Source organism: Heptranchias perlo, chromosome 11, assembly GCF_035084215.1.
Source record: "Heptranchias perlo isolate sHepPer1 chromosome 11, sHepPer1.hap1, whole genome shotgun sequence".
NCBI classification, from domain to species: domain Eukaryota; kingdom Metazoa; phylum Chordata; class Chondrichthyes; order Hexanchiformes; family Hexanchidae; genus Heptranchias; species Heptranchias perlo.
This window is the reverse complement of record NC_090335.1, coordinates 62,534,769-62,552,956: the sequence shown is the minus strand read 5'-3', so window position 1 is coordinate 62,552,956 and position 18,188 is coordinate 62,534,769. Positions and strand designations below refer to the sequence as shown.

General features: G+C 42.0%; 1 long non-coding RNA gene across 1 annotated transcript in view; it reads left to right on the top strand.

Annotated features, from left to right (window-relative positions):
• Positions 1-530: 530 nt before the first annotated feature.
• Positions 531-18,188, top strand: part of LOC137326995 (uncharacterized) — a 62,824-nt gene continuing 45,166 nt past the window's right edge. Inside the window, exons 1-2 of the long non-coding RNA XR_010964323.1 lie at positions 531-794; positions 13,445-13,569. This is a non-coding gene — a long non-coding RNA (uncharacterized lncRNA). The remainder of the gene's footprint in view (positions 795-13,444; positions 13,570-18,188) is intronic.

The window sequence follows — 18,188 nt, the reverse complement described above, 5'->3', positions numbered from 1 at the left end:
TTTAAAAGAAATCTGGAAATAAAAAGCAGGTATCAATAAAAATGACCAGGAAAGCTGTGGGATTGTCATTAACAGCCCAACCGGTTAACTAATGTCCTTTAGGGAAGGAAACCTGCGGAGCTTACCCAGTCTGGCCTATTTGTGACTCCATTCCCATACCAACGTGATTGACTCTTAACTACCCTCTGAAGTGGTACTCAGTTGTAAACAGCGATTGGGCAATTAGGGATGGGCAATAAATGCCAGCCTTGCCGAAAATGAATAAATAAAAAAGATCCATGAAATGTGCTCTTCACATACTATAGATAAGGCATTAGTGCATCCTGAAGTGGAGACAGAGGAGAGATTATTTATCAAAATTAAAAGTTGTTATGGAAACAGACTTGTAAACAAATACTGCCCTGTGGTCTCCCTTCACTTTAGGAAACATTAATAGATGTCACCGGGAACAGATCTTGTATATTTTCCCACAGCTGAAAGTGGGCAGGCAATAGGACTGCGTAAACCCTCCGTTACTGACACAGCAACAGCAACACTTCACTAGAGGGACAGGAAATGAGCCTCTCGTCTTTATTGTATTATCTCTGTGGTGGGAACATTTTTAGCAAATGATCCAAAGTAGAAAGTGTCATACTCGAAATGGAAAACAGGTTGGGCTTGATTTTAACTCCAGGACGGGAATGTGGCTAAGCGAGCGGCACACGCATCCAGGAAGCAGCTTCGGCCAATTTTGACCTGGCCGTTAAAATCGGGGCTGCCACCGAGGACCCAGGGATACAGTCCCCAGACACAAGGTAAGTACTTTGGGAGGGGTATATATAATCTAGATTTGTCAAATGCAAATGTTAAACTCTCTTATATGCAAGCTCTTATCTTCAGACGTATATGTGCTGCAGTATAACTTGGAATATAGTACAGTAATACAACATATACCTTGTCCGTTACAAATATGGTATCTTTAAGTAGGCTGGGATAAATCTACCATTCAGAAAAAAAAGCGCATTTGCTTGACATTAGGGTCTGTAGTCAGATTTGACAGAGGCTGGTTATTTTGGTCTGAGTGGGAGCTGGATGTTTCCTGTCTGCTGAAGGCGTTCACTCATTCCTTCCACAGCTGTGTATACAGAGTGGCGGCACAGTCTAATGTTTAACCCAGCACTCAGCCCTCCAATATTTTACTGTGAAACTGGAGCCAAGGAACACTTGTGAGCAACAGCACATCATTTCCCGACTCTGATTGCTTCCTACACCCGTAACTGCTCCGTCATACTTTGGCTCTATTGAGAAGAGGGATTGAAAACAAGTTATACTGGGCTTATTACACAGCAGCTAAACTTCCATAAGTAGGCGGAAGTATTACGGCTTTTAATAGAAGAAGTGAACACACAAGCAAATGGTGTTGGCATGAAAGAAAACAGTCGAAGTTATTTTGTTCAGTTTAACTCTTCCCAGCACCAACAAGCATCCAACTTTCTTTACAAATATACATTATTTAAGGGCATTGGTCAAAAACCACTAGCTGATTTTTCTAATGACTTGTCGTTCACTAGTATTTTACAATAAAACTTGAAATTATCGATATTCTTCATCAGCAACAACAGAGGGATAATCAGAAAAGATTGTTTTAACCAGCATACTAGATGTTCCAGTTCATGATTGATTGTGACACTTGTGACAACGAAAGACAAACATTTAGTTTTCCCACCCCCGAGTGCACCTAATGAAGCTTATTGCAATTGTAGCCAGCAGATAACTACAAGCGGTTACTGATTTTCTGGTTCAGAATATAATCAAATATGAAATAAGAAAACACCTTTCAGCTCAACAAACCATGTTCATTTTGCCCTATTCTGCTCTCTACCCAATCTAATCAGTCTCCTGAGGGAGATGTTGGGCCTAGACTTGCTGTAACAGTGTCTGCTGTTAGACTTGACCTTGCATGTTTAGGTTTTAATTTTTTTGCGTGGCAAGTTGCTGAAAGTGTGAGGTGATAAGGTCGCAGTGAGGGGAAGAGGGCTTCTGGGACCTGAGTGAACAGGGCAGGCAACAGGGTATCTCCTTAACCAATCAGATTGAAGGATTGTGAAATTAACAGCGCAAGGACTGAGAAGGAAGTGTAAATTAGAGTGGGTGAATTCAATGTCAAATCAGGTACAGAAAGAGAAATAGAGAGGGAAAGAAAGGTTGGATTAAGAGAGAGAGAAAAGAGACAGAAAGGAAAAGGAAAGAAAAAGTTTTAATTTTAAATTTGATAATTTTAAAATGTCCAACAACAATTAAAACCTGAAAGAACGAGACTCCACACTTGTAATAGTTAAGTTTCAGTGCCAGAGAGGTTGATTGGCAGTAATTAACATTTATCACTTTGTTAAAAGGGTACTCAGACTGGAATGGACAAGAGTTAACTTTCTGTTGCGAGTTTAGTTCATATCTACCGCACAATACAGCAATTTCATGCCATTCAATGCATTTCAATGATGAGGCAGACAGCAAGAAGCCGTTTTCGCGAGGCTAAGGGATTTTAAGGGATATGGGGATCGGGCAGGAAAGTGGAGTTGAGGTTGAAGATCAGCCATGATCTTATTGAATGGCGGAGCAGGCTCGAGGGGCCATGTGGCCTACTCCTGCTCCTGTTTCTTATGTTCTTATGTTCTAATGGTGGAGCAGCGCAATTCGACCATCCTGTGCCCCATCATCTGCCTCCCGCACTCCTCTAGCAGGCATCCATGTTGGTGTGGGTGCCTGCCAGAAATATATAAACTAGATGACCCCACCCTGACCACTGATACTCTGGCTGGGTCAGGAGTGCAGGTCAATGCCAATTGCTCCACTGCATTTACGTCAACACAGCAGGCCTGAGGATATTTGGGGCCATTATCTTGTCTGAGCGCAACTGAGCTGCTAGTCTGATGGATGAGATAATTCATCGAGTAATAGTGCTTTATTATTTGATCCTGAAAGTATCAGATTTGCATGTAGATTTACTGGCCTTGATTGGCTGGAAAACAACCTATGCAGCTAAACGCTCAGCCAATCAAGGAGCAATTTTTTTCAGATTGGATCCCACCTCCGAAATGGAACCTGGAATGCAGAAGAAAACATATAGGTTTAAATGTATTCATTTTTAAGTTAAAGATTGTAGATTAGAAGGTATTAGAAAGCTAAAGCCATTTTAAAATCGTAAATATAGACGAATGAGAATGGGAATAGAGAATGGAGAAGGGGAGAGAGTTTAAATATTTTATAATTGTACTTAAACTAGTATTTCATTTTTTATTTTAATTGTAATAGGATAATATTGCAATAATAATGTTAGTCCTAGCTTTGTAATTGTAATATTAGGACTCCTTTAATGTTGAATTATGCAAAATAAAAAATATAGCTGCCCAGGAGATCGGATTTTCCGTGGATCAGCCAGCAGTCCAAGGGTTAATTTTTTGTGTTTCTTAATGACACACATCTTATTACTTCTATGAATGTTCCAGTTTCCTGTGCCAAAATGGCTGGCTCTGGAATGTCTGCAAATCTTTATCCATAAGGAATGATGTGAAGAATTAATTTGGCACATTTGACATCTCCTGATCCTGTGTAATATTTCTATCCAACTTAAAGGACCTATCTGGCCTGTAATACTTCATCTTCGTCTTACATGGCTTAAAAAAGATTTAAAGCCCTCTTGCTAATATCTGCAATCTGCTGTTCTATTATTCCTTTGCCCCTGCCTATACACCTTTTGGTTACCCTCCACTGACTTTTGTGTGTACCCAATCCTCAAATTCTTAGTTTCCTTGTGGGGATTTCCATCAATACAGTTAAGGGAGAAATGATAACAGAAAATGTTGAGCAGATCTATTGGTGACCAAAAGAAAAAAAGGCAGATTAACATTTAACATTATAGACTTTTCACGAGAACTTCTGAGTTACTCTGAGAACTTGAGTTCCATTGAAGGTTCTGTTGCTACAGTCAATACTTTCCTTGTGATCACAGTCAATGACCACTCCTGAAAGAGGACTTCACATTCCCTACTAGCCAGAGTAAGCCATCATTCGCCCAACATCTAGGTAAATGTAGCCAGCCCCAGAGATCGAACAGACTACCCACTTCACTTTTACTTTCTAGGCATATCAGATGTCACCACATGATCTCTTTGATTTCATAAGCCAGAAAAAGACGTATATAGCGACTTTCATGACCTCATGACGTCCCAAAAGCACTTTACAGCTAATTAAATACTTTTGAAGTGTAGTCACTGTTGTAAATATAGGAAAAGCAACAGCTAATATGCACACAACAATTTTAGATCTTGTATTGTGTAATGAGACAGAGTTAATTAGTGATCACACAGTAAAGGATCCCCTGGGTAAGAGTGATCATAACATGTTAGAATTTCACATTGAGTTTGAGAGTGACATACTTAAGTCCGAAACTAGAGTCTTAAACTTAAATAAAGCCAATTACATAGGTATGAGGGGCGAATTGGCTAAGATAGATTGGGAAATTAGATTAAAAGGTATGATGGTAGATTAGCAATGACAAACATTTAAAGAAATATTTCAATATTCTCAGCAAATATACATTCCATTGAGAAATAAAAACTCCACAGTAAAAGTGATTCATCTGTGGCTAACTAAAGAAGTTAAGGATAATATTAGATTAAAACAAGAGGGCTATAATGTTGCAAAAAGAGTAGTAAGCCTGAGGATTGGAAGGATTTTAGAAATCAGCAAAGGATGACCAAAAAATTGATAAAAAGGGAGGAAATAGAATATGAGAGTAAACTAGCAAGAAATATAAGAATGGATTGTAAGAGCTTCTACAAGTACGTAAAAAGGAAGAGAGTAGCAATAGTAAACATTGATCCCTTAGAGGCTGAGTCAGGAGAAATTATAATGGGGAATAAGGAAATGGCAGAGATGTTAAACAAATATTTTGTATCTGTCTTCACGATAGAAGACACAAAAAACATACCAGAAATAGTGGGGAACCAAGGGGCTAATGAGATTGAGGAACTTAAAATAATTAATATCAGTAGAGAAAAAGCATTAGAGAAACTAATAAGACTAAAAGCCAATAAATCCCCTGGACCTGATGGCCTACATCCTAGGGTTCTAAAAGAGGTGGTTGCAGAGATAGTGAATGCATTCGTTGTGATCTTCCAAAATTCCCTAGATTCTAGAACGGTCCCAGTGGATTGGAAGGTAGCAAATGTAACACCGCTATTCAAGAAAGGAGGTAGAGAGAAAACATGGAACTACGGGCCAGTTAGCCTGACATCAGTCGTCAGGAAAATGCTGGAATCCATTATTAAGGAAGTGGTAACAGGGCACTTAGAAAATCATAATATGATTAGGCAGAGTCAACATGGTTTTATGAAAGGGAAATCGTGTTTGACAAACTTATTAGAATTTTTTAAGGGTGTAACTAGCAAGGTAAATAAAGGGGAACCAGTGGATGTAATATATTTGGATTTTCAAAAGGCATTTGATAAGGTGCCACATAAAAGGTTGTTACGCAAGATAAAGGCTCATGGGGTTGAGGGTAATATATTAACATGGATAGAGGATTAGTTAACGGACAGAAAAGAGAGTAGGGATAAACGGGTCATTTTCAGGTTGGCAGGCTGTAACTAGTGGGATGCCGCAAGATCAGTGCTTGGGCCTCAACTATTTACAATCTATATTAATGACGCAGATGAAGGGACCGAGTGTAATGTATCCAAGTTTGCTGACGATACAAAGCTAGGTGGGAAAGCAAGCTGTAGGAGGATGTAAAGAGTCTGCAAAGGGATATGGACAGGTTAAGTGAGTGGGCGAGAAGGTGGCAGATGGAGTATAATGTGGGGAAATGTGATGTCATTCACTTTGGTAGGAAGAATAGAAAAACAGAATATTTTTTAAATGGTGAGAAACTATTAATTGTTCGTGTTCAGAGAGATTTGGGTGTCCTCGTACAAGAAACACAAAAAGTTAGCATGAAGGTAGCGCAAGCAATTAGGAAGGCAAATGGCATATTGCCCTTTATTGCAAGGGGGTTTACAAGTGTAATGAGGTCTTACTACAATTGTACAAGGCTTTGGTGAGACCTCACCTGGAGTACTGTGCACAGTTTTGGTCTCCTTACCTAAGAAAGGATATACTTGCCTTAGAGGCGGTGCAACGGAGGTTCACTAGATTCATTCCTGGGATGAGAGGGTTGTCCCATTAGGAGAGATTGAGTAGAATGGGCCTATACTCTCTGGAGATTAGAAGAATGAGAGGTTGAAACATGTAAGATTCTGAGGGGGCTTGACAGGGTGGCTGGAGAGTTTAGAACTAGGGGGCATGGTCTCAGGATAAGGGGTCGTCCATTTAAGACTGAGACGAGGAGGAATTTCTTCTCTGACAGGGTTGTGAATCTTTGGAATTCTCTATCCCAGAGGGGTTTGGATGCTGAGTCGTTGAGTATATTCAAGGCTGAGATAGCTAGATTTTTGGACTCTAAGGGAATCAAGCAATATGGGGATCAGGCAGGAAAGTGGAGTTGTGGTCGATGATCAGCCATGATCTTACTGAATGGCTGAGCAGGCTCAAGGGGCCGTATGGCCTACTCTTGCTCCTATTTCTCATGTTCTTATATTCTTAACAAGGTCCCACAAACAGCAATGTGATAATGACCAGATGATCTGTTTTTCAGTGATGTTGGTTTAGGGATAAATATTGGCCAGAACACAATAACAATTATTCTAACAGATTGTGCCTTAGATTATAAACTCCTGGTAGATTTAGTGATCATTAAACAGGTAAATGATAAATATAAGCGGTGGATTTACAGACTTTATTGTTCTCCTTGGAATATCAAAAACAATAAAGATGCTTCTCCTGTGCTAATATTCAATATAAAACTGAACCTTGAAACTTGATTCCTTTAATTCTTACTTAGCTATTTAATACCACAGAGTCTCCAGCCTGTCGTATCATTGTTGGCTTCAGAATGATTGCTGTCTCTGTGCAAATTCCTTTTGAGAAAGCTTGGAACATGGGGAATTCAAACATGTATTTCTCATCAGGGAGATGGGACACATGCTGTGCGAGCCGCTTGTCCGTATTTTTAATAGCTCACTGCACTCTGGGACAGTTCCCGCAGACTGGAAGAAGGCTAATGTAGTCCCTATCTTTAAAAAAGGAGACAAGATGGACCCGGGCAACTATAGGCCCATTAATTTGACATTAGTAATAGGAAAGATGTTCGATGGACTCCTTAAGGATGTAATATATGATTATTTAGATAGAGAGGGTCATACTGGGGACACCCAACATGGCTTCAAAAATGGTCATGTCTTACAAATTTGATAATATTTTTTGAAGAAGTCACCAAGATGGTGGATAAGGAAAGCTCAGTAGACATTGTCTACTTAGAGTTCCAAAATGTTTTTGACAAGGTACCGCACAAGATGTTTCGCATCAAGATCGAAGCCTGCGGTGTTTGTGGTAATATATTGAGCTGGATTGAGAACTGGCTGGAAGGCCGTAGACAGAAAGTAGTTATAGATGGATCTGGATCTGTTTGAAGACCGGTCACCAGTGGTGTCCGCAGGGATCGGTGTTGGGACCGTTGCTCTTTACTATTTTTATAAATGATCTAGATGTTGGGAGCACGATCTGCAGATGATACCAAGATTGTGCGAGTGTCAGGACTGTAAACAATGGTCGACTGCTTCAGGCGGATCTTGATGTGTTGGGGGACTGGGCTCATGACTGGCAAATGATGTTTAATTTGGAAAAGTGCAATGTTATGTATGTAGGCAGGGCAAATGTTCAACATTCAGGAAAAAGCATTAAAGCTGGTGGAGAAAGAAAGAGATCTGGGCATTCTAGTGCATAAATCTCTAAAGGTTCATGAGCAACGTCATGAAGTGATAACTAGAGCAAATAGGGTGTTGGGATGCATTTTTGAACAATTGACTATAAGACGAAGCATATTATTTTGTCCTTGTACAAGACCTTGGTCAGGCCACATTTGGAATACTGTGTCCAGTTGGGTCTCCTCACATGGTGGGTGATATTGCGGCTTTGGAAAGGGTGCAGAGGAGGGCCACTAAACTAATTCCCAGTTTGAAGCATCTTAGTTATCGTTATAGGCTAAAACTGTTGGGACTCCACATTTTAGAGAAGCGTAGACTTGGGAGTGATCTGATCGAAGTTTATAAGATGATGAAGGGAATAAATTGTGTTCGAGTTGACAGTTTGTCCCAATTAAACAGGTTGGGGAGGACCAGGGGTCACAATTTTAAGTTGTGTAAGGCCAGATCCAGGTTAAATGTCAGGAAGTGGTTCTTTTCCCAGAGAATAGTGGACCTCTGGAACAGGCTACTGGCTCGTGCGGTGGACGCCGATTCATTGAATTCCTTCAAGCGAGAGCTGGACCTGTTTTGGGCTGGGGCAGAGATCACCTCGTACAAAAGGGTAGGTTAATGTAATGCATGGCATTATCAAAGCCAAAGTGATCTCCTGGACTAGTTTCGATCGGCAAAGGGGTCGCAGAGGAATTTCCCAGATTTTTATTTCCCCAAATTGGCCTGGGTTTTTCATTTGGTTTTTCACCCATCCCGGGAAATCACATGGCGTGGGTTGGGGAGTGTATATAATGTGTTACAAGAGGTATCACAACTGTGTGGGACAGGCTGGATGGACCAGAGGGTCTTTTCCTGTCCGCCATTGTTCATATGACATGAACTATTCATTGGATTCAAAATTGTGCTTGCTCATGCAAATACAGCTGCTAATCGAATATATACTTTAAATGATACAAAAGATGCTTGTATTTGAATTGAATAGCTTGACCCTCCCTCTTCCCTGGAAACAGATTAATCTGTCACTAAACTCTTAACAGCCTTTGAGGCAGGTCCCCCTCCAAGGATGATTGTAAACAATTTTACAACACCAAGTTATAGTCCAGCAATTTTATTTTAAATTCACAAGCTTTCGGAGGCTTCCCCCTTCGTCAGGTGAACATCGTTCACCTGACGAAGGGGGAAGCCTCCGAAAGCTTGTGAATTTAAAATAAAATTGCTGGACTATAACTTGGTGTTGTAAAATTGTTTACAATTGTCAACCCCAGTCCATCACCGGCATCTCCACATCATGACTTCCAAGGATGATGGCAGCAATCACCACCCACATTTCAAGGCTTTTCTAAACAATGCTTCATCTATGTCCTGTCCTAACTTACAGAAGCTAATCAGCCAGACGAAGCCATTCCTGTGAGGGAATCTTGGTCTCCAAGCTGCCTGAAAAATTTTGGGTCATCCTTCTGGGTCCCTTGCACAGCCACCCTCAAAGCAATTGACAGGTCCCTCTGCTAAATAAAACCTCCGAGGCCTTCTCCATAGGCCTTTGAACACTGGATGCCAAGTCCTAATAGGTGTCTGCTGTGTCCAAGGTTCAAACAGAGCAAATGGCAGGAAATACAGTGGAGACTGTATTGCACTATTTGGCCTGTGCCCAGGATATGTGGGTGGGCAACTCGGTCCCTCCTCCAGGAAATGGGGTGGAGGGGTTGAGGTGAGGATGGAGCAGAGTGTGTCCCCAACCAATGTCATGGCCCTCTCCGACCCAGATCCTCTGGAAAACTGATGAGAGGGTCCTGAAAGCCTAGGCCTAATTGCTTTGTGTAGAAAATCTCCGTGTGGCGATGTGATAGATTTTCATTAAAACTGAGTATTCTGGAGCACTAGGCTTCACATTCACATCAACAGAAGGAAACTTTCTACACAAAATATTTTGTTACTGGCACCTTCCACCAAGCTTGAAAATCCATTGCTTGACAGAGGGTCTGTAGATTCTAAGATTATACAACTTCACAAGATCATGAGATATTCATGAATGAAAAAAACCCTCACCTCATTTATCTTATCCTTCCAAATTACCAGCCCTATCGTCTTGCCAGCTGCAGTATCCAGTTTTGTTTTTAAAATGAGTCCAATCCAGTATCCTGGCTTCAATTGTTCGCCAAGGCAGGCCGTTCCAGCTGTTCACCCTCTGCATAAAAAAATACTCCTGATGTCAGCTAATGGCTGCCAGGTTCATCAGCTGTAGTTCTTCCAGTTGGAGATCTTGGATTCCAAAACAGGTTAGTACTATAAAAAAATGGGTAAAAACAGTCCTACGGATAGAGAGCTTACTGACCGAACATTTTAATAAATAACAATGCAGTACAATTAAAAAACAAACATTAGAGACAAACTAGAGGCACTTCATCAAAGCGTAATCAGACATAAATTGACACTGAGCCAAAGAAGGAGATATTAGATTGGGTAACTAAGAGTTTGGTCAAAGAGGTACATTTTCAGAAGGGCCTTAAAGCAGGAGAGAGTGGTAAAGAGGCAGAGAGGTTTAGGAAGGGAAGTCAAGAGCTTAGGGCTTAGACGGCTGAAGGTACGGCCACCAATGGAGGGGGAGATATGCAAGAGGCAAGTGTTGGAGGAATGTAGAGTTCTCAGATGGTTGTAGGGATGGAGGAGGTTACAGAGATAGGGAGGGGCTAGACAGTGAAGGGATTTGAAAACGAGGACGAAAATTTTAAATTTAAGGCGTTAGGGAACCGGAGATCAATGAGTACAGGTGTGAAAGGTGAGCAGCACTTGGTGCAGGTTAGAATATGGGCAACAGAGTTTTGGATGAGCTTAAGTTTATGGAAGGTGGAGAAAGGGAGGCTAGCCAGGAGAGCATTGGAGTAGTCGAGTCTGGTGGTAATAAAAGCATGGATGAGAGATTCAGCAGCAGATGGGCTGAGGCAGGGGCAGAGACGGGTGATGTTATGGAGGTGGAAGTAGGCAGTCATCCAGGGACGGACAATGGAATGGAAAGCGCAGCTCAGGGTCAAATAGGACGCCGAGGTTGCGAACAGTTTGGTTAGTAAACAAAGTTTTTGCGGGGGTGGAGGGATGGTGGAGGACGAAGACAATGGCTCCAGTTTTCCTAATGTTTAATTGAAAGAAATTGTGGCTCATCCAGGCTAGATGTCAGACAAGAATGCTGACATCACAGAGGCAGTAAAGAGGTTGAGAGAGATGGTGGTGAGGTAGAGCTGGATATCGTCAGCGTACATATGGAACCTGATGTCATGTCTTCGGATGATGTTGCCGAGGGGCAGCGTAATGAGAAATAGGAGGGGGCCAAGTATAGACCCTTGAGGGACTCCAGAAGAAACAGTGCTGGCGTGGCAAGAGTAGCCATTGCAGGAGATTAACTGGCTGCGACTGGGTAAGTAAGAGTGGAATGAAGCAAGGGCAGTCCCAATCAGCTGAACAATAGAGGAGAGGAGAGGTGTTGGAGGAGAGGTGTTGGAGGAGAATGCCGTGGTCAACTGTGTCAGTGTCTGCAGAGAGGTCAAGAAGGATGAGGAGCGATAATCCACCAACATCACTGTCATAGAGGATGCCATCTGTGACTTTGATTAAGGCTGTTTCAGTTCCGTGGCGGGGCTGAAACCTGATTGGAGAGGTTCAGGAGTTGCAGGAAAGATGGACAAGGATTTGGGAGGTGACAACACGTTCAAGGACTTTGGAGAGGAAATGGAGGTTGGAGATGGGGCAGTCATTTGCATAGAGGTTAAGGGTAGGTTTTTTGAAGATGGGGGTGCTGATAGTAATTTTGAAAGGGAGGGGGACAACACCTGAGGAGAGGAAACCATTTACGATGTCAGCTCGCATGGGGGCGAGAAAGGGAAGTTAGATAGTCAGCAGTTTAGTGGGAATACAGTCGAGAGAGCAAGAGGTGGGTCTCATGGACAAGATGAGACAGGAGAAGGCATGAGAGAAGATAGGAGAGAAACTGGAGAAATTGCGGGTTCAGGGCTAGTGCAGGGGGTAACCATGCTTTAGTTGATAAGGGGAAGGGGGGATGTGGAAGAGGCAGCAGAACGGATGGTCTCAATCTTAGTGACAAAGTAGTCCATGAGCTCCTCGCACTTGTTGGAGGTGAGGGTGGAGGGGGCAGGGGAGAAGGGTTTAAGAAGATGGTTGGTAGTGGAGAAGAGATGCCAACTAGTTTATTCTTTTACTCGTTCATTAATATTCAGTTTCATAACTTTGGAATCTACAGTGGCTCCGGTGGATTTAGGCGTTGCGCTATCAGTAAATAGATGATGTCAACAAGATTTAAATACATTTTAAACAAAATGTTATTGGTATGAAATACTGACAAGTGATATTATTGTACAATTCATTCCAATATACTCTATACACAGAGGAAAGTAGCTGCTGGAACCTTTAAAGGGATTTTTTACTATTAGAAATATATCTGTCAGGCTGGCCTTTACTGATAACTGAAAATGTAGGTCTGGTATTAATCTAATGGAAAAGGGTTACAAGGGAATTACAGCTATAAATTCACAATAGAAAAAATAGTAATACATCAACTAGAATTTTGTGCTTCTCCTGTGTCGAGTTTTATAGTTGATCTGATTATATTCTTATAATAACTAATGATCTCAAACCAGCTCTAAAATCTGTTCCAAAAGTGAATGACAGGGTCCAACATCTGTGAAAACAATTCAGAACCAAATACATTAAGGCCTCAATTTTCCCACTAGTGTTAACCAGGAGCTTTGTTATAGCTCGTGATACTATTTAACAGCCTGAAAATCAGCGAGCGCCAGCCTTCCACTTTTGATGTCTAAAACACATTTTTGGAGAGAGCTACTATCAGGGAAAAAGATTTGGATTGGTCCACATGTGGGACAGGTTGGCAGTAACAGCAACCAATTCTCCCCCTTTGCCAGCTGTTGCTACTATCTGTGGGTCACTCCTAGTTGGTCACAGTAGCTTAACCTGCCTCTGGCCCTGTAAATTGCTCTGTGCTCCTTAGTACAACAGGAGTTCAGGTGTCCTTTGCAACGTTTACACAACAAGCCAACAGGAAGCAGACAAAAGGGAAAAAGTATTCCTTAAGCAACTAAAACAGCATTGAAATCTACCATCAGCCAGCTAAACCATCTGGCATGGCACTTTTAGCCCATTGAGCAGATATTAACTTATTTAAGTTCAAATTTGTTTGCCATAGTAAGAAAGTGGATAGATTTAATACTAGCCCATTTTCTATTGTTTTAACCATGGATTGGGTGCTCACATCTATCTAGGGCCTATTATAGTGCCTCATGAAATGGATTTGATGACTTGTGCCAGTACAAAGTTATTTTAATCACCCAAAGATATCACCTTGTTGATTGAGTTTGCACATACCAGAGTTAATAATGTATGAATTATACGCAATTAAAGGACTTCCTCATGCTGCACACAATAGCCTGCTTGTAACAAGCTCCCTGGGAGGCAGGCAGCAACCATTAGTTTTGTAATAAATAGTCACACCTGCATACCAGTTAGATTCCAAACTGATATCAATGTACTGTATTGATAGATCAATAAAGTATTCAACAGGCTGAAATTAATTATTTTTTGTTATTCAGCTGAAGGTCCATTCACTGGCTCAACTATGTTAATGGCCACCAATAGTTAATCAAAGAGAGGTGTGTTCCAACCTTACCTGGCTCCCCCTTCTAGGATCAGAAAAAAATAGTCTACTCAGACAAAGGTAAGGATTAGATCCTAAATCTGCAAGTTTTTATATAAGCATCTTCAAAAATACAGATGGAATCCCTCACATTGTGCTGAAGAACATATATGGAAAAGGAACTGGATAGCAAAGTCGATTAGACATTAGCCTTGCACCTTTGGAACCTGAGTTCAAATCCAGCTCAGACCGATGCAGTGAAAGTCTCTTCTGTCTTCTGGCTGTAAAGGACCTATGTGAAATGAGTTTGGCCATCTCAATCCATACTTCAAGTGGGCATGGACAAAAGCTACACTGAATTTGGCACTAATTGGCAATGTCATTCAAATAGGCCCAAGGAGGATTGATGTGAGAAATGTAAAGAAAAAAGGCCAAACTGGTGCTGATGGAGTTCTCTTCTGAGGACAGGGTAGAAGCTCGTTGTTGGGTGAGAGTGGAACAGCTTTGCTATATGGATCAGTTGCCCCTCCCTTTATATTAGACTGACAGAAATCAGATCCCCAAAAAATAGGCCCCGGTTTTAACTGCCCCCACCTAGCGGAAACCTGATGGGAAGACAGTTAAGATGAGGCCAGTCACTTCCTCCCTCTGAACCTGCTGCCCTCCTTGTGTGTCCTGGTGTTAACCTGCTCTTTTGACCAGACAAGCGGGACACCCCCGGGAAGGCAGTGAGGTCCTTTTTTAAATATGCAGATCGGGATCCGATGATCTTATCAGACCTCTTTAACAAAAGACTGGTGGGTTGGGGAAAATTTCTTTAGTGGGGAGAAAGCAATAACTGACTGCACCAGCAAATGGTCCTTTAGCTCAGCTTAGAGTAAATAGTAAAATCTTTTAACATTTCAGTCATGCACACAATTAAAACTGTACAATACAAACACTTTTAGTTTTAATTAATTATGAGTCAATAACATATAAATCAGCAGGACAACACATTAACTTCCCATCATTCATTTGTCACTGAGCTTCGCAATGTACCAGTTAATAGCACATCATTTCAATGTGCACCACTTAAAGCACAGCTCAAAGTATAGACATTATAGAGTGCCTTCAGTCTTTGTGCATCTCTTTACGCTTCTGAGTACATAATCACTTCCAAAAATAATAAACATTTCAGAAGAAACTCATTGTTTTATGACATTACACGTTGCCTGTATGTACCAGGGATTTCACCAGCAACCATTAAAGGGGCAAAATCAAAATACTGCAAATCTGAAATAAAAATGGAAAATGCTGGAGGTCAGGCAGCATTTGTGGAGAGAGAAACAAAGTTAATGTATAGAAAGTACATGAATAGAAACAAAAGATGGGTCCAGTGGAGGTGTAAATGATTACAGCAGAGTAGCAGAGGAGGATAGCTTGGAAAATCTGATAAAGAGAAGGCTCCAGTGGCCAAGGAATGGGGGAGAAAAAAGATACAGACCCCAGGACCCATGTAAGAAATATGGCCGGAAAACTACCATTGAGAACCTACCAATAAAATAAAGAAACTACATATTCCACAACAGCACGATTAAATTTACCCACCACATTGTCGTTTAATACCTTTATTAATGTTTTACTTCAAGACCTAAGCCTGTCTCAGAAGTTTGGGCTTCAACCAGATTTCTTTTCCACAGAACAGTTGAAGGAAGTAACCAACCCCATTATTGCATTCTGAGGAAAGTGGTAGTGGGGAGGGTGCCACGGATGGGTCAGGAGAGGAAGGGGTGAGGTGATGACTGAAGGCCTGAAAGAGGCCTAGGGCAGTTTGGGCACCAATCTTCTTGGTCCTCCCTCCCTCAAGACCGTTAGATTCTGCCCACTGACCTGGCAACCGTCCAATACCTTTTATACCAGTGCTCCTAGACCATCCCTCACACAGTCTTCCCGAATGCTAGAAACCTCCTTCCCAGGATTTCCAACCCCTTCCAGTGCTCCCGGACTCCAGAACCATCTCCAATGCTTTTAGACCCTGGAACCCCTCTCCTGGTGATCCCTGATCTGAGGACTTACCAAGTGGTTTCCCAAGACCCCAAACCTCCCTTCAATGTATTGCTAGACCAAAAGATCCTATTCCAGTACCTCCAGACACTGCCCCCCACCCCCCACTTCCAGTGCTCCCATATCCCAGAGCCACATCATTGCTGATAAAGGAGTCCCTGTTCTTATAAAACCTACGACTCACTACGAAAAACTAACCAGGAAATTAAGAAAATGTTCAAGTAACTTTGTTTTTGCTTGAAGAGAAAGAAGAGCCGTGTGCTATTTTGTTATAATGGCCTCATTCAAAGTTGATGCATTGAATTATTTCAACACACTTAAAAGCATTGGATAAAGTGTTTGTAAATGGACTAAAGGTTTGCAAAATATATTTTTGTGAAGTTGATGCCCTTTTAATCCAGAGCAATGTGAATTAGATCAGATCAGATTCTCTCTTCTCCAGCTTAACCCTGTTGTTATGTCACTTAACACATAAAACAGCAGAGGGATCAGGGTTGTCAGGGTAACGTGTCTCTCAAGACAATTATATTTATTCAATATAATTTATTTTATATAAACCCAAGGAAGGCACAATAAAATCATTGAGTCGTTAATACTATTCTTTTTTGTTCAAATCTTAGTTTTAATCAGCGCTCAGCAAACAGAGCCACAGCCAATATGATTGCTCTGTAATGAAGGTTTCAGAGCTAACTGCCCCCAAATTTGGTAAAGAATTACGGGAGCTAAATTGGGCCATGTAGTGCCCGTTGTTTCGGCGCTACGCGGCCTCTCGAACGTCCAAGATGGCGTCTTAGCTGCGCACACACATTTCCAGCGTGACGTGCGCTGGACGCCATCTTAGTATAGGTATTAGCGCATGCGCAAATACCGAACGCCGGAAGCATGCAAAGTAAGGAGAAAATGGATACAATCAGTGTGCAATGCTGATTTAAAATGATAGACACCATTTTGGCATTTAATGCTCAACTGAATGCACAGTCTTAACCACGACCATCTGAACGTGTCTTAGAGTGCCTGGAGGACCCCCCACCGGCGCTATTTAAAGGGACCATGCAGGATTTACAGGTTAGCGGCTGGATTATTGCTTCTGGCTGCCAATACCTTTGTAACTGTTTTTGGAGGTCTCCTAGACTTGAATACTAGGACGTAGGAACATAGCCTAACATTTAGAGCCAGAACAAACAGGAGTGAAGTTAGGAAACGCTTCTACACGCAAAGGGTGGGAGATGTTTGGAACGCTCTTCTGCAAACGGCTGTTGATGCTAGCTCAATTGTTAATTCTAAATGAGATTGATAGATTTCTGTGAACCAAGGGTATTAAGGGAAATGGGGCTAAGGCAGTTATATGGAGTTAGGTCACAGATCAATCATGATCTCATTGAATGGCGGAACAGGCTCGAGGGGCTAAATGCCACTGCATGCCTCCTGTTATGCGCCACCTTCTCTTACAAGAAAGCAGGACATGTGTCTGGGTGATGTGCCTGTCATGGTTGAATAGCTTCCAGTGTGTGTGTGGTCTGTGAGTGGGCGGCTTGCAACAGCGGTAACGTGTAAGGGTGAGAGGAAGCATCTGATTGGAAGAATTGAGTACTGATGGAAAGAGTTTGTTGGTATGTGGGTGATGGGTGTAGTGCGTGGAGCAGTGGATGCGGCTAGTGGTGCAGTTGGTAGGAGACGAGACTTGACAGTTGACCTCACTCACCTTGACCACTCATGTCAAAGCATTGAATTTCTTCCTACACTGCATCAATGTTTGTGGTGCTGTGCGCCTGGCATTGACGTTGTTCCCCAATGCCTGCCACTGCTTTTGGCCATATGGCTGGAGGACCTCTTGCCCGCCCCCTCCCCCCTCCGCAGATGTAGGATGTCCCTCATTCTGTTCTCCTCTTGCACCAAGACCTCTAGTACATCAGCAGAGAACCTCAGTGCACACATTCTTGTAGGCCTGGTACCAACTCAGATTGGCAGATTGGTGAAGTCTGGCATGCAGATTGGAGGATGTGGGATTTAGTAGTGCGCAACCTTTATTCAATGTTTTAACATAACTCATCAGTGTGTAAACATAGGGACAAGACCTGCATCTGTATTTTACATGTGCGATGCCTGATCTCCGTTCAGACTCCGTGCAGACAGCAGATTGTTATTTACAGCAAATAACAGGTACCAGCTACCTTTAAGAGATTTGAAGAGCCATCCTCCCTTTAAAAAGATTGGGGCTCCCCCTGCTGGTGGAAAGTGCAAATTGCATTGAATCCTTGTGTCAATGCTGATTTCCAATGCAGATTGCAGGTCAGTCCTCAGGTCTCACAAAAGTCTCGTCCTGCTTGCGCAGCAACTATTGGGCGCGGGGTAATAGCGGAGAGCGCTACCCGTGCCCAATAATAGGCCCTATCAAATTTCTTGCCCCCTACATCTTTAAACAGATTTCTTGTAAAACATAAATTTGTGACTTAGAAAAATAAATTCAGCAGAGACCCTAGAAAGTCAAATAATTTTATTTGTTGCAATACAAATCACTACAGGCAACAGACATGCAGTTTATTAAACTGCGAAGGTAATATATGGGTCAGTACATGAGAAAATAAAAAACTAGTAAAAACTCTTATGGTATTAGCACACTCACATATTTGCATATAATTCTTTTGTCCACTCTTAAC